This window comes from Panthera tigris, chromosome C1, assembly GCF_018350195.1.
Source record: "Panthera tigris isolate Pti1 chromosome C1, P.tigris_Pti1_mat1.1, whole genome shotgun sequence".
NCBI lineage: Eukaryota > Metazoa > Chordata > Mammalia > Carnivora > Felidae > Panthera > Panthera tigris.
In genome coordinates, this window is record NC_056667.1 from 74,863,921 (window position 1) to 74,873,961 (window position 10,041).

At 38.4% G+C, this 10,041-nt stretch overlaps 1 protein-coding gene across 1 annotated transcript in view; it reads right to left on the reverse strand.

Moving 5' to 3' along the window:
• Positions 1 to 176, reverse strand: part of LOC102960142 (guanylate-binding protein 4) — a 45,206-nt gene extending 45,030 nt beyond the window's left edge. The window contains exon 1 of the mRNA XM_007079153.3: positions 119 to 176. The gene's annotated coding sequence lies outside the window, so the exon portion shown is untranslated. The remainder of the gene's footprint in view (positions 1 to 118) is intronic.
• Positions 177 to 10,041: the final 9,865 nt, after the last annotated feature.

Genomic DNA, 10,041 nt, shown 5'->3' on the forward strand with positions numbered 1-10,041 from the left:
GCCCCGCGCCGGCCTCCCGCTGCCTTCCCGCGGGCGGCGCGGAGCCTGCGCGTGGGCCTGTGTTGTTAGCCTGGTAGCCGAAGCGCGCGCGGAAAGCCGGGTTTAGGAGCGAACTTACGTGGCGCTGGCGCTGCGGTCAGGGGACAAGTTCTCAGCAGCTCTCGCTCGCCCCTCGCGCTCTCCGCCAGCGTCTGCCTCCTCCGGAAACCGCTGGTTTCCCGGGATGCCTTGGGGCTGGTTTCCTTGAATGGGCTTGGGGTGGGAGTTGTAATATTTACTTATTTCTTATTTTTTCTCTCTTCTCACGCTTACCTTAAAAAGTACGCTTGTAGTTAACGTGAGTATTGTTTTCATAATAAAATACATATATGCACATGCGTTTATAAAACACCTAGTATTAACAGTCCAGAGGTAATCACTATGATTTTGTTGCATATTTTTCTTGAATTTTACTCTACGTGTTCATATGAGTTTTGGTATCGTGAAGCTTATATAATTTCGGGTTCTGCTTTAAAGAAAATAACGAATAAAAACTCTAAATATTTAAAACGAGCAAAGGAATCATAAGCAACTTTTTTTTTTTTTTTTAAGCTGACAAATGCTACAAACATTTTATCTTCGTTTCCAGTTTTTAGTTCTGTTAGGGTGCTTCCTTCCTGTCATATTTGAATTTCAGTTTGAGCAATAATTCTGGCATATAAAGTTGAGGCATACAGGTGAACTATTTGAATGCATCTTAAAATTGTATTCCCTTATACTGAGCAACAGAACAGGAACTGAAATTAGTCTTTCACGACATTATGTTGTCTTCTGGATGGACATAGGTAGGAGCTGTTTTAATAGACCCATGTGGTCTCTGGTTCGTCTGCTGCTTTTTTATGTCCAGAATGTTCTGAGTGAATTGAGAAGATACTGAGGATTTACCCAATTTCACCAGTATATTTTTGTGAAATTGACTGACAATAATGAGGTAGAAACTAAGTACCAACATTTAGATATTAGAGATTCACTTTCATAGCTTTTTAAAGTTCCTAATGTGACAAACTTGTATCATAACAGTGTACCCCACCATATAAAAGGAATTTCAATATGAAATTTCATATTGTTTTAAAATCTCTTTTTCTTTGATGTATTATGTAATGCTATTAATCACATTCTTATTGGAAAGTTGACCTCAATGAGCCTGTATACCGTACTTCCTCATATTAAATATTAAAGTGTACTCTTCTTAGGTAGTATCATGGTGAAATTAAATTCTTATTTTTTTCAGTTGTCTTTATTTGGGATTATTCAAATTGGGCAATGAGGTGTTTTTTTTGTTTTGTTTTTTTTTTCCTTCTGCAACGCTCCAGGGCACATTTTACTAGTGCGTGTAACCCAATATGGAACTCATTGTTAATGGATATTTAAAAACGACCAAAGCAGAGTTCTTACTCTTGGTAAAACCATACCTTGAAGGGGCAGATACTGTAAATTAAATAAGAAGTGATCAGTGCTAATATGTTACAAATGAAACATTTGAGTCTTTTTCAGAGCAACAATTAATTGTACTTGGAAAAATTGTATGTAGATGGCTTCACAAGAAGGTACCATTTCTGCTGAATCTTGGAGGACCACTCTGATTTCATCAAACAGAGATTGGAAAGCAAAGGAAGGGAATGAGCAAATATGTAAAGGTAGTGAGTAAATGCTAGGAATCAGCTGGAGTCTATTGTAGCCAGCGGGCTCTTTGAGGTTGAGGTTGAAAGATCAATTGCTGGGGTGCCTGGGTGGCTCAGTCAGTTAAATGTTCAACTTTGGCTCAGGTCATGATCTCACGGTTCATGAGTTCCAGCCCCATGTTGGGTTCTGTGCTGACAGAGCCTGGAGCTTGTTTCCGATTCCGTGTCTCCCTCTCTCTCTACTCCTTCCCCGCTTTGCGCGCTCTGTCAAAAATAAATAAACATTAAAAAAATTAAAAAATATATCAATTGCTACCTGGATCATACACTTTATTCCAGGGCAGGTAGTCTTTGAAGATTGTTAGACACGTTCAGAGCTGTGCTTGAGTTCTATCACCCTGATGGGAGGAGAAGAGGGAGGGGGAATAGAGAGGGGACACCGGAGAGAGAGCTTATTCAGGAGGCTTTGGTACAGCTTAGAAAGCATTTTCTGGTCCTTCTACTCAGCAATACCAAGACAAACCTTCCTCTATGACCAAGGATTCCACTTCTGAGTTTATTATGCAAGGGAGTTTTATACCTGTGTTCAACAAATCTTTACTATTTCATAAAAAATAAACCTGAAAATCCAAATACTTATTGATAGTAGAATGAATAAATTATCTTCGTAGAATGAATAAATTATCTTCGTACAGCTCAACGTTTGCAGCTTACAATTCACACGATGAACTAGGAGACTTTTACAAATAGCTTATTGAACAAATGAAGCAAGATACAATACATACAATGTAATTCTAGTTATGTGAAGCCTGAAAGCAGGCCAAAGTAAATAATGTTATTTAGGGCTCAGATGTACATGATCAGATCCTAGAAAGGGATTGTGAAATGTGTGATGTTAGTTGGCCCTTAGCAGGGTTGTCAGAAGTTGAAATGTGTGCCTTTAGAATTTTAGAAATGTTCAATTTCTATACCTAGTGGTAATTTAGGTATTTGTTTTAAAATTATATTTATATTGTATATTTTACATTTATGTTCTGTGCACTCTTACGTATGTGTCATATTTCAAAATCTTCAAAAACGGGGATGCCATTTGTCAAAATATTGCTTTGAAAAGGAGCAAAAGATTGTGTTGTGATTGAAATACGGGTCAAGAGAGGATTTTTTTCCTGCGCCTTTTCCTTTTTATCTTCCCCACTATTTTTACCCTAAGTAAAAAATATTCAGTGTTGAGGAGAAGACTTCTGTTTCCAGAAAGATAAAGGAGAAATGCTTTCCCTATTCCCCCCACTAATTACCACTAACTGTCCTGGATATTGTTGGCATAACAAACCTTAGAAGATTCTGGAAGGGGAGGAGAAGGCAAATTAGCTGTGTACCAGTTTTAGTGCTGGAAAAGCTGACAACCCATAAATATCAGTAGGCTCCCGAACAAAAAAACCTCAGCAAAGCACATTTTCTTTAGCCAGAGGCCTACAAAAGAGGCAACTTGGTAAGACAAGAAAATTCTAGACAAAGCACTTTGTTCCAGCCCAACAGCACAGTAAAATCTGTGGACCAACCTCCAGACTCCCATACAGCAAGGAAAGGCCTAGACTTCTGCCTCACCTAGGAGTAAAGAGGTACCGTTATCCACTGCCTAAATGGTGTCAGAAAATCCACTAGGAATGTAGACTCTCATTCTTTTTTTTTTTTTTTTAAGTTTCTATTTATACTGAAAGAGAGAGAGAGAGAGAGTAGAGGGGGGAGGGAGTCAGAGAGAGAATCCCAAGCTCAAACTTACAAACAGTGAGATCATGACCTGTGGGATGCCTAACCAACCCCGCCACCCAGGCTCCCCTAGGCTCTCATTCTTTTTGTGTGATCATGAGGCACCCTTCCCCCTTCTCACTGGGTGGTGTCAGAGAAGCTATAGTGGACAGGCAAGACTTTCAGGGGTAAGGAGGCCACCAAACTGTGAGTAACAGCAGAGGCCATATTGGAAGCAGTAATGAGAACTCCTGCTGTCCTCAGCCAAGGTTTCATCAGCAGCAGCCTTAAGGGAAATGAATGGCAGACCACTAAGATGAAAATTTAGGAAGATTTCCTGTTTGTAGGATGAATGGTTAGAGAACAAAAATAGCTTCCTTCCAAATATGGTATCACCTATTTGTAAATATGAAAAAGAAAAAGATCTTTTATGTCACCCTCTGAGAAACACTTGGGTTCCTTGTTCCTTGGCACAGGTTCAGCTGACTGTACCTTTTTTCCTCTTTTACACCTAACTCCTTCTATTCATTTCATGCCACATTGTCGATGGTGACCACAGGTACTACCTGCAGGGACTGCCCAGACTCGGTCTTTCCTTCGCTTGCCTTGGCCTCTTTCCCCAAGAACAGATTTAGTGATTTGTAAGTGAGGCCAGTTGGAAAGAACATCTTCACCTTTGGTCTCAAGATCCAAACTGTGAAATTAAAACAGTAACTGTTTGGACTTGACATTGGTTTCCAGGTGGTGAATATTACATGTGGGTAGATTCTTGTAAAATTGCATGTATCTGTTATACATTTTTAAAACTTTTCAAGGATAGTTCATTTAAGGTTAAGGAAGTTTCAAATTTATGAATTTGGTATCATGTCAGTCAAAATCCACTGTTAAAAGCAATTGACTTGCATTTTGCCTATTTGTCATTATTATAGCTCCAAGGATCTCAAAACCAGCATTTGTGTTGATAAAACAGAATTAATAGATACAGCATAATCTAAGAAAAAGGCTCATACTAGGAAGTGTACAAGGCTCTGAATTCCCTGATCTAGATCCCCTGAGTGCTCTTTGAAGGGTTCAAGGTCTAAGGACATCCTGGAGTCTGGTAGTTAGAGAGGCTTCCCAATATTACTTGAGGTGTGCCAGCCAGAACCTAAACACCAGAGTTAGATCATTAATTGGACCAGCTACTTAGGAAAAAATCCTTCTCCAATATGGGAATCCTTCCCACTGTGGGAGTAATGAGCAAACATGAAGGAGAGCATCAACCCCTTGCAACTGAGGAGAGCTGTTATTGTTACAGTGATGCCACTTTTTGCTGAGGTGGTGTGCCCAGCATGTTTCAGAGAGGTTTGGCAGAATCAGCGTCCGTTCCTTCTTTCCCTCCTCTTTTTCTCCTTCTCTGAAGCCAAACAGCTCCTCCTCTTCATAGGGTGTCATGCACAGCCTGTTGAATCAGAAATGTGTATTTATTACAAAGTGTATTCTTCACATTATTTGGCTATTTTGCAGGAGTGTATCATTTGTAAACCGATATATCTACTATGAATAGGCTAATTAAACACACAAATGGGTATGGTAGTAAAAATGCTACTCCTGAAAATCTGTTTCTGTTTTAGAAATCGTTATAATTTTGAGGATGATTTGAAGTCATTTTTTTATTTGAAGTCATTTAAAAAATTTTTTTTAATGTTTATTTTTGAGAGAGAGACAGAAAGAGCATGAGCAGGGGAGGGGCAGAGAGAGGGAGACATAGAATCTGAAGCAGGCTCCAGGTTCTGAGCTGTCAGCACAGAGCCCAGCACAGGGCTTGAATCCACAAACCACGGATCATGACTTGAGTGGAAGTTGGAAACTTAATTGACTGAACCACCCAGGCACCCCTAAAGCCATAAACCCTAAAGTTGAGTGTAAGTAGCCAATTGCCTGCCTATTTCCCTCCTAATTATATAGTCAACAGGCACATATACACATTCCCTCCAAAGAAGAATAATCATAGAAGTGTTTATTTATAATATAGCTACTTTAGTATCTTTTTAAATATTTATTTTTGAAAGAGAAAGACATTAGCAGGGAAGAGGCAGAAGGAGAGGCAGGGGGAAGACACAGAATACCGAAGCAGGCACCAGGCTCCAAGCTGATGCTCAAACCCACAAATTGTGAGATTATGACCTGAGCTGAAGTCGGATGCTTACCCGACTGAGCCACCCAGGCACCCCTAGCTAGTGTCATATCTTAAGTGCTCATCCATACTGGGACAGTGTGATAGGTTTAAAAAAATGACCTATCAAAGGCATATCCATGTCCTAATTCCCATAACCTATGAATGTTACTTTTCTCAGAAAAAAAAAGGTCTTTGTTTTCTTGATCTGGGTAATAATTATAGGGATATGTACATTTTGTGATATTTCACCGACTGTATACTTTTCACCTGAGCATTCTATAGTCCCTATGTTATAGTTTAATTGAAAAGTTAAAAAAATTTCTCTTAGAAGTCCTTATATTAATACAAAGTCTGCTTGAGACCTTTAGTTACCAATATTTGTCTTAATCACAAAGAAAAAAAAAAAAAGAAAGACAAAAAGAAACATGCTCCAAACTTCTACCTCTTCTATGTCAAAGTTATCTAATAAAGTCAGGACACTGGAGGATTACTGGATAATATAAAGTCTGATATAAATTAGGATTCTTACCCAAGCCATAAGAAAATAGTTTCAGATCTTAAAATGGTCATTGCATCAAAAGAGTTTGGAGTTATATTCCACAATAATTTGAGTGATATTAGTCAAGGACTCATTGATTCTGTCTGTCTTTCCTGTTGTCTCCCTAAGTTTCTGTCTGGTAATTTTTTTGCAATTGGTAATTTCCAAAGTTCCTTGTCTCTCCATAAATGTGTGGTTCCAATTTCAAGACAAAGTTTAAAACTTTATTTTCTATTAATATAGTTGAGACTGAAAGTGACAATAGGGCAGGGCTACTTTGAAATTGGTCTAATGCTGAGAAATGAGCTGCTTTTTCCTATTCATTACAATCTACTGTTTATTCCAGAGAACTAAAAAGAATTCCAGGGACAATTGAATGTTTTGTGAATTTTGTGTGTAGAAGAGCTGAATTTCTTGTGCACCCTTCAAACTGCTTTCTGATAAACATATTGTCTGTAGACAAATTTGGAAATGTTGATGAAGAATAATTCATCAACAGGTGGGGGCACCTGGATGGCTCAGTTGGTTAAGTGTCTGACTCTTGATTTTGGCTCAGGTCATGATCTCACAGTTCGCAAGATGGAGCCCTGAGTTGGACTCTGCATGACAGTACGGAACCTGCTTGGGATTCTGTTTGTCTCTCTCTCTGCCCCTCCATAGCTCATGCTCTCTCTTTCTTAAACATTTTTTTTTTAAAGAATAATTCATGGGGTGCCTGGGTGGCTCAGTCTGTTAAGCATCCGACTTCAACTCAGGTCATGATCTCCTGGTTCGTGAGTTGGAGGCCCACATCGGGCTCTGTGCTGACAGCTCAGAGCCTGGAGCCTGCTTCAGATTCTGTGTCTCCCTCTCCTCTGCCCCTGCCCTGCTCATACTCTGTCTCTGTCTGTCAAGAAGTGAATAAACATTATAAAAATAAATAAATGCATAAATAAATACATAAATAATAAAAAGAATAATTCATGGTGTGTATAAGATCATTCTGCCCCTGAAAAAAAAAGCCCTATAAATCAATAATATATAAATATATATTCCTAGAAGAATATATAGTCCAAAATTAACAGTATTTCTAGTTCAGCAATATGTTTTATAACAAAGTATATCCCATGCATTTTTTGCTAGTTTCAAAGGATTAGAGGGTATATTTTGTTTTTATACTTTTCTGTATATTATGAATTTTTCAGTGATTGAATTATTTTTATAATCATAGAAATATATATGTATATATACTTTTTCCACTTTTGTTAAAGTAAAGCACTTCTGGAAAGCTATTTCTGTTTCAAAAATCATTATAGTTTTGAAGATTATCTAATGTATCACCTAATGTATTTCAGCTTGAACCATTGCTACTCAGCATATAGATACATATATGTATGTATATATTGCATGCTTGAAACAGTATGTGTATGTAGCTACACAGTATGTATGTATATGTATATGTGTGTGTATATATATATGTATATATACATATGAATATACATATGTGTGTATATATAGACTTGACACAGTGTTTATGTATAAGTACACAGTGTATATATACCTGCTAATGAGAGGCATTGTGAAACTCTTGAAAACTATATGTATACTTACCCCTCTAATACCATGAAAACCTTTGGTCTGGATTTCTCATTGTGAAGACTTAACCAGTTCAATGATAGTTTAGTCAATGTATAAATGCTTGGATGTAATGAATGTGGGCATAGAGACTTTACCATACCACACAACTGTAAGCAGCCTAAAATTAGAGTTTTTACAAAAGGAACAGAAACCACTTTTCGACACGTAGCAAGTGAGTGAAAATGGGGAAAATTTCAAGGACTATAGATAAGTGGTTAAGTCGAAAGCAAAGTAGTCGTTGTAATGTCAGCCTAATAGCAGTTCTTCTCTCATGTGACCTCTACTTTAGTCGAGTGTAAATAAGTTGAGGCCTATGTCTTTACATAGAATCTCAATTAAAATTCCACGTAAATAAAACAGGACTCAGAACGTCCAGCTGGCATTCTATCTTAGGCAAAATTCTTCAGGTGATGAGAAGGTTATCTGCAGGTTCTCTCTCTGCCTGCACAATCTGAGGCATGCATGTGGCATGCTGAGCACTTGGGAAGCAACTATAGCCAGTGCGCCAATGTGACATACGTAAGGGCAACCTGCCGCAGCCACTGCTGCCTTTTTTTTTTTTTTTAATGTTAATCTATTTTTGAGAGAGAGAGAGAGACAGAGAGAAAGTGTGTGTGAATGAGGGGAGGGGTAGAGAGAGAGAGGGAGACACAGAATCTGAAGCAGGCTCCAGGTTCTGAGCTGTCAGCACAGAGACTGACGTGGGGCTCAAACTCACGAACTGTGAGATTGTGACCTGAGCCAATGTGGGACACTTAACCGACTGAGCCACCCAAGCGCCCCTTGCTGCTGCTGCTGCTTCTTTTCCTTCTTTTCAGTTCAAGCCTTGCTGCTGCTAGGACAGCAGACAAGACTGTCATTATAGCAGTTTGCTATGGATTGGCAGAAGCTAAGGAGTGGCCTTTACTTCATTGGGTCTGTGAACCAGCTTTCCATTGTGAATCTGAGTAGTAAGAAATCCCTCAACAATGCAGTTGTGTCTGTACATAGTCAGTATTCCAAATAGCCCATCAGCTTCAGTCTTAATTTTTGAATTCTGAGATCAATGTACCACCTTTGCTCTGTACATAAATCAGTGATGGATTAAAAATGGCTGCAAATATATTGCCATACTTCACAGAGTGAGGTAGATTTCATTTCTCCTGCCTTGGGCTGTCCCTAGGAACTATCCTGATCAACAGAATGCAACGAAAGGGCTGTTGAGTTCACTGGGTCTTAAGAGATCTTTAATTTCTTATTTTGCTCTTTGGAGCACTCTGTCTTGGAAGCTAGCCACGAGAGAGTGTCCTGCTGTTCAGAGGCCATGTTTGGTGCATGTAGAGAGAGAGAGAGAGAGCAGTGGGTACAAGTGGATAACCTTGTGTCTGAAACATTTAGGACCTTCCAAATTTTTCCAATTTTGTAGAAAATAGAAACAAAGGAGTACAGTTACGTTTTTGAAAAATTTAATCGTTATTTATAGTTAAAAATATATGCGAACAAATGTTTACACAATCCATAATTTTAGAAAAAAATCAGTAGGCTTTTATATGTTATTGCAAAAAATTATAATGATTTAACTTAAGCACTAAGGTAAGCATAAAATTAAATGATCCCCATCAGATTTTTTGACACCTTATCTAGCATTCCATATACCTTTTATTTATAGGCCTTAAAGGATTATAAACATGTGACACACAGTCATTAAGTCTAATATAAATTGCCTCATGATATAAATTGTCCTATTTAAGTTATGCCCTTTGTGAGGATGAACAAAGAAAAGTCTTATTTAGCCCTCAGCTTATGGCATAGTTTCTATACTGGTAGTTCTTTCCATCTTCTGGAGTACCCCTATTTTATTACCATGTGGGTTTTTTTTTTTTCAGCTTAAAATCTAAGCAGACTGTTTACTAACTGTACCTAGGATTCACATCATTGCCCCTAGAGCCTACACGCACTTGAGAACCATACATTATTTCCCTAAGAAGCGAGGTTAGTTGTCCTTACCATTGGTGCCTCCCTCTGATGACATCCAGCATAAGACCACTTGGCAGGGGTGATACTCAACTCAGCCCATGACTTTGGCCAAATTCTACTTGACTTAGCTCATTGTGAGTAACACCCCTTAGGCCACTTCTAATCCCCCCAATGCAAAAATGGAAAATTGGAGGGATGAATTTGAGTTATAAGACAAAGTTTTCCCTGATGGAACCAACCCAGTATCACCCCAAATAGAGACATTGATAAAATTCCCTTATTACACAATTCACAGTCTCTTTAAGGAAGCAATAATCAATTAAACTATGGAATTATTGAAATGTACATTTTACTAATTACAAGCC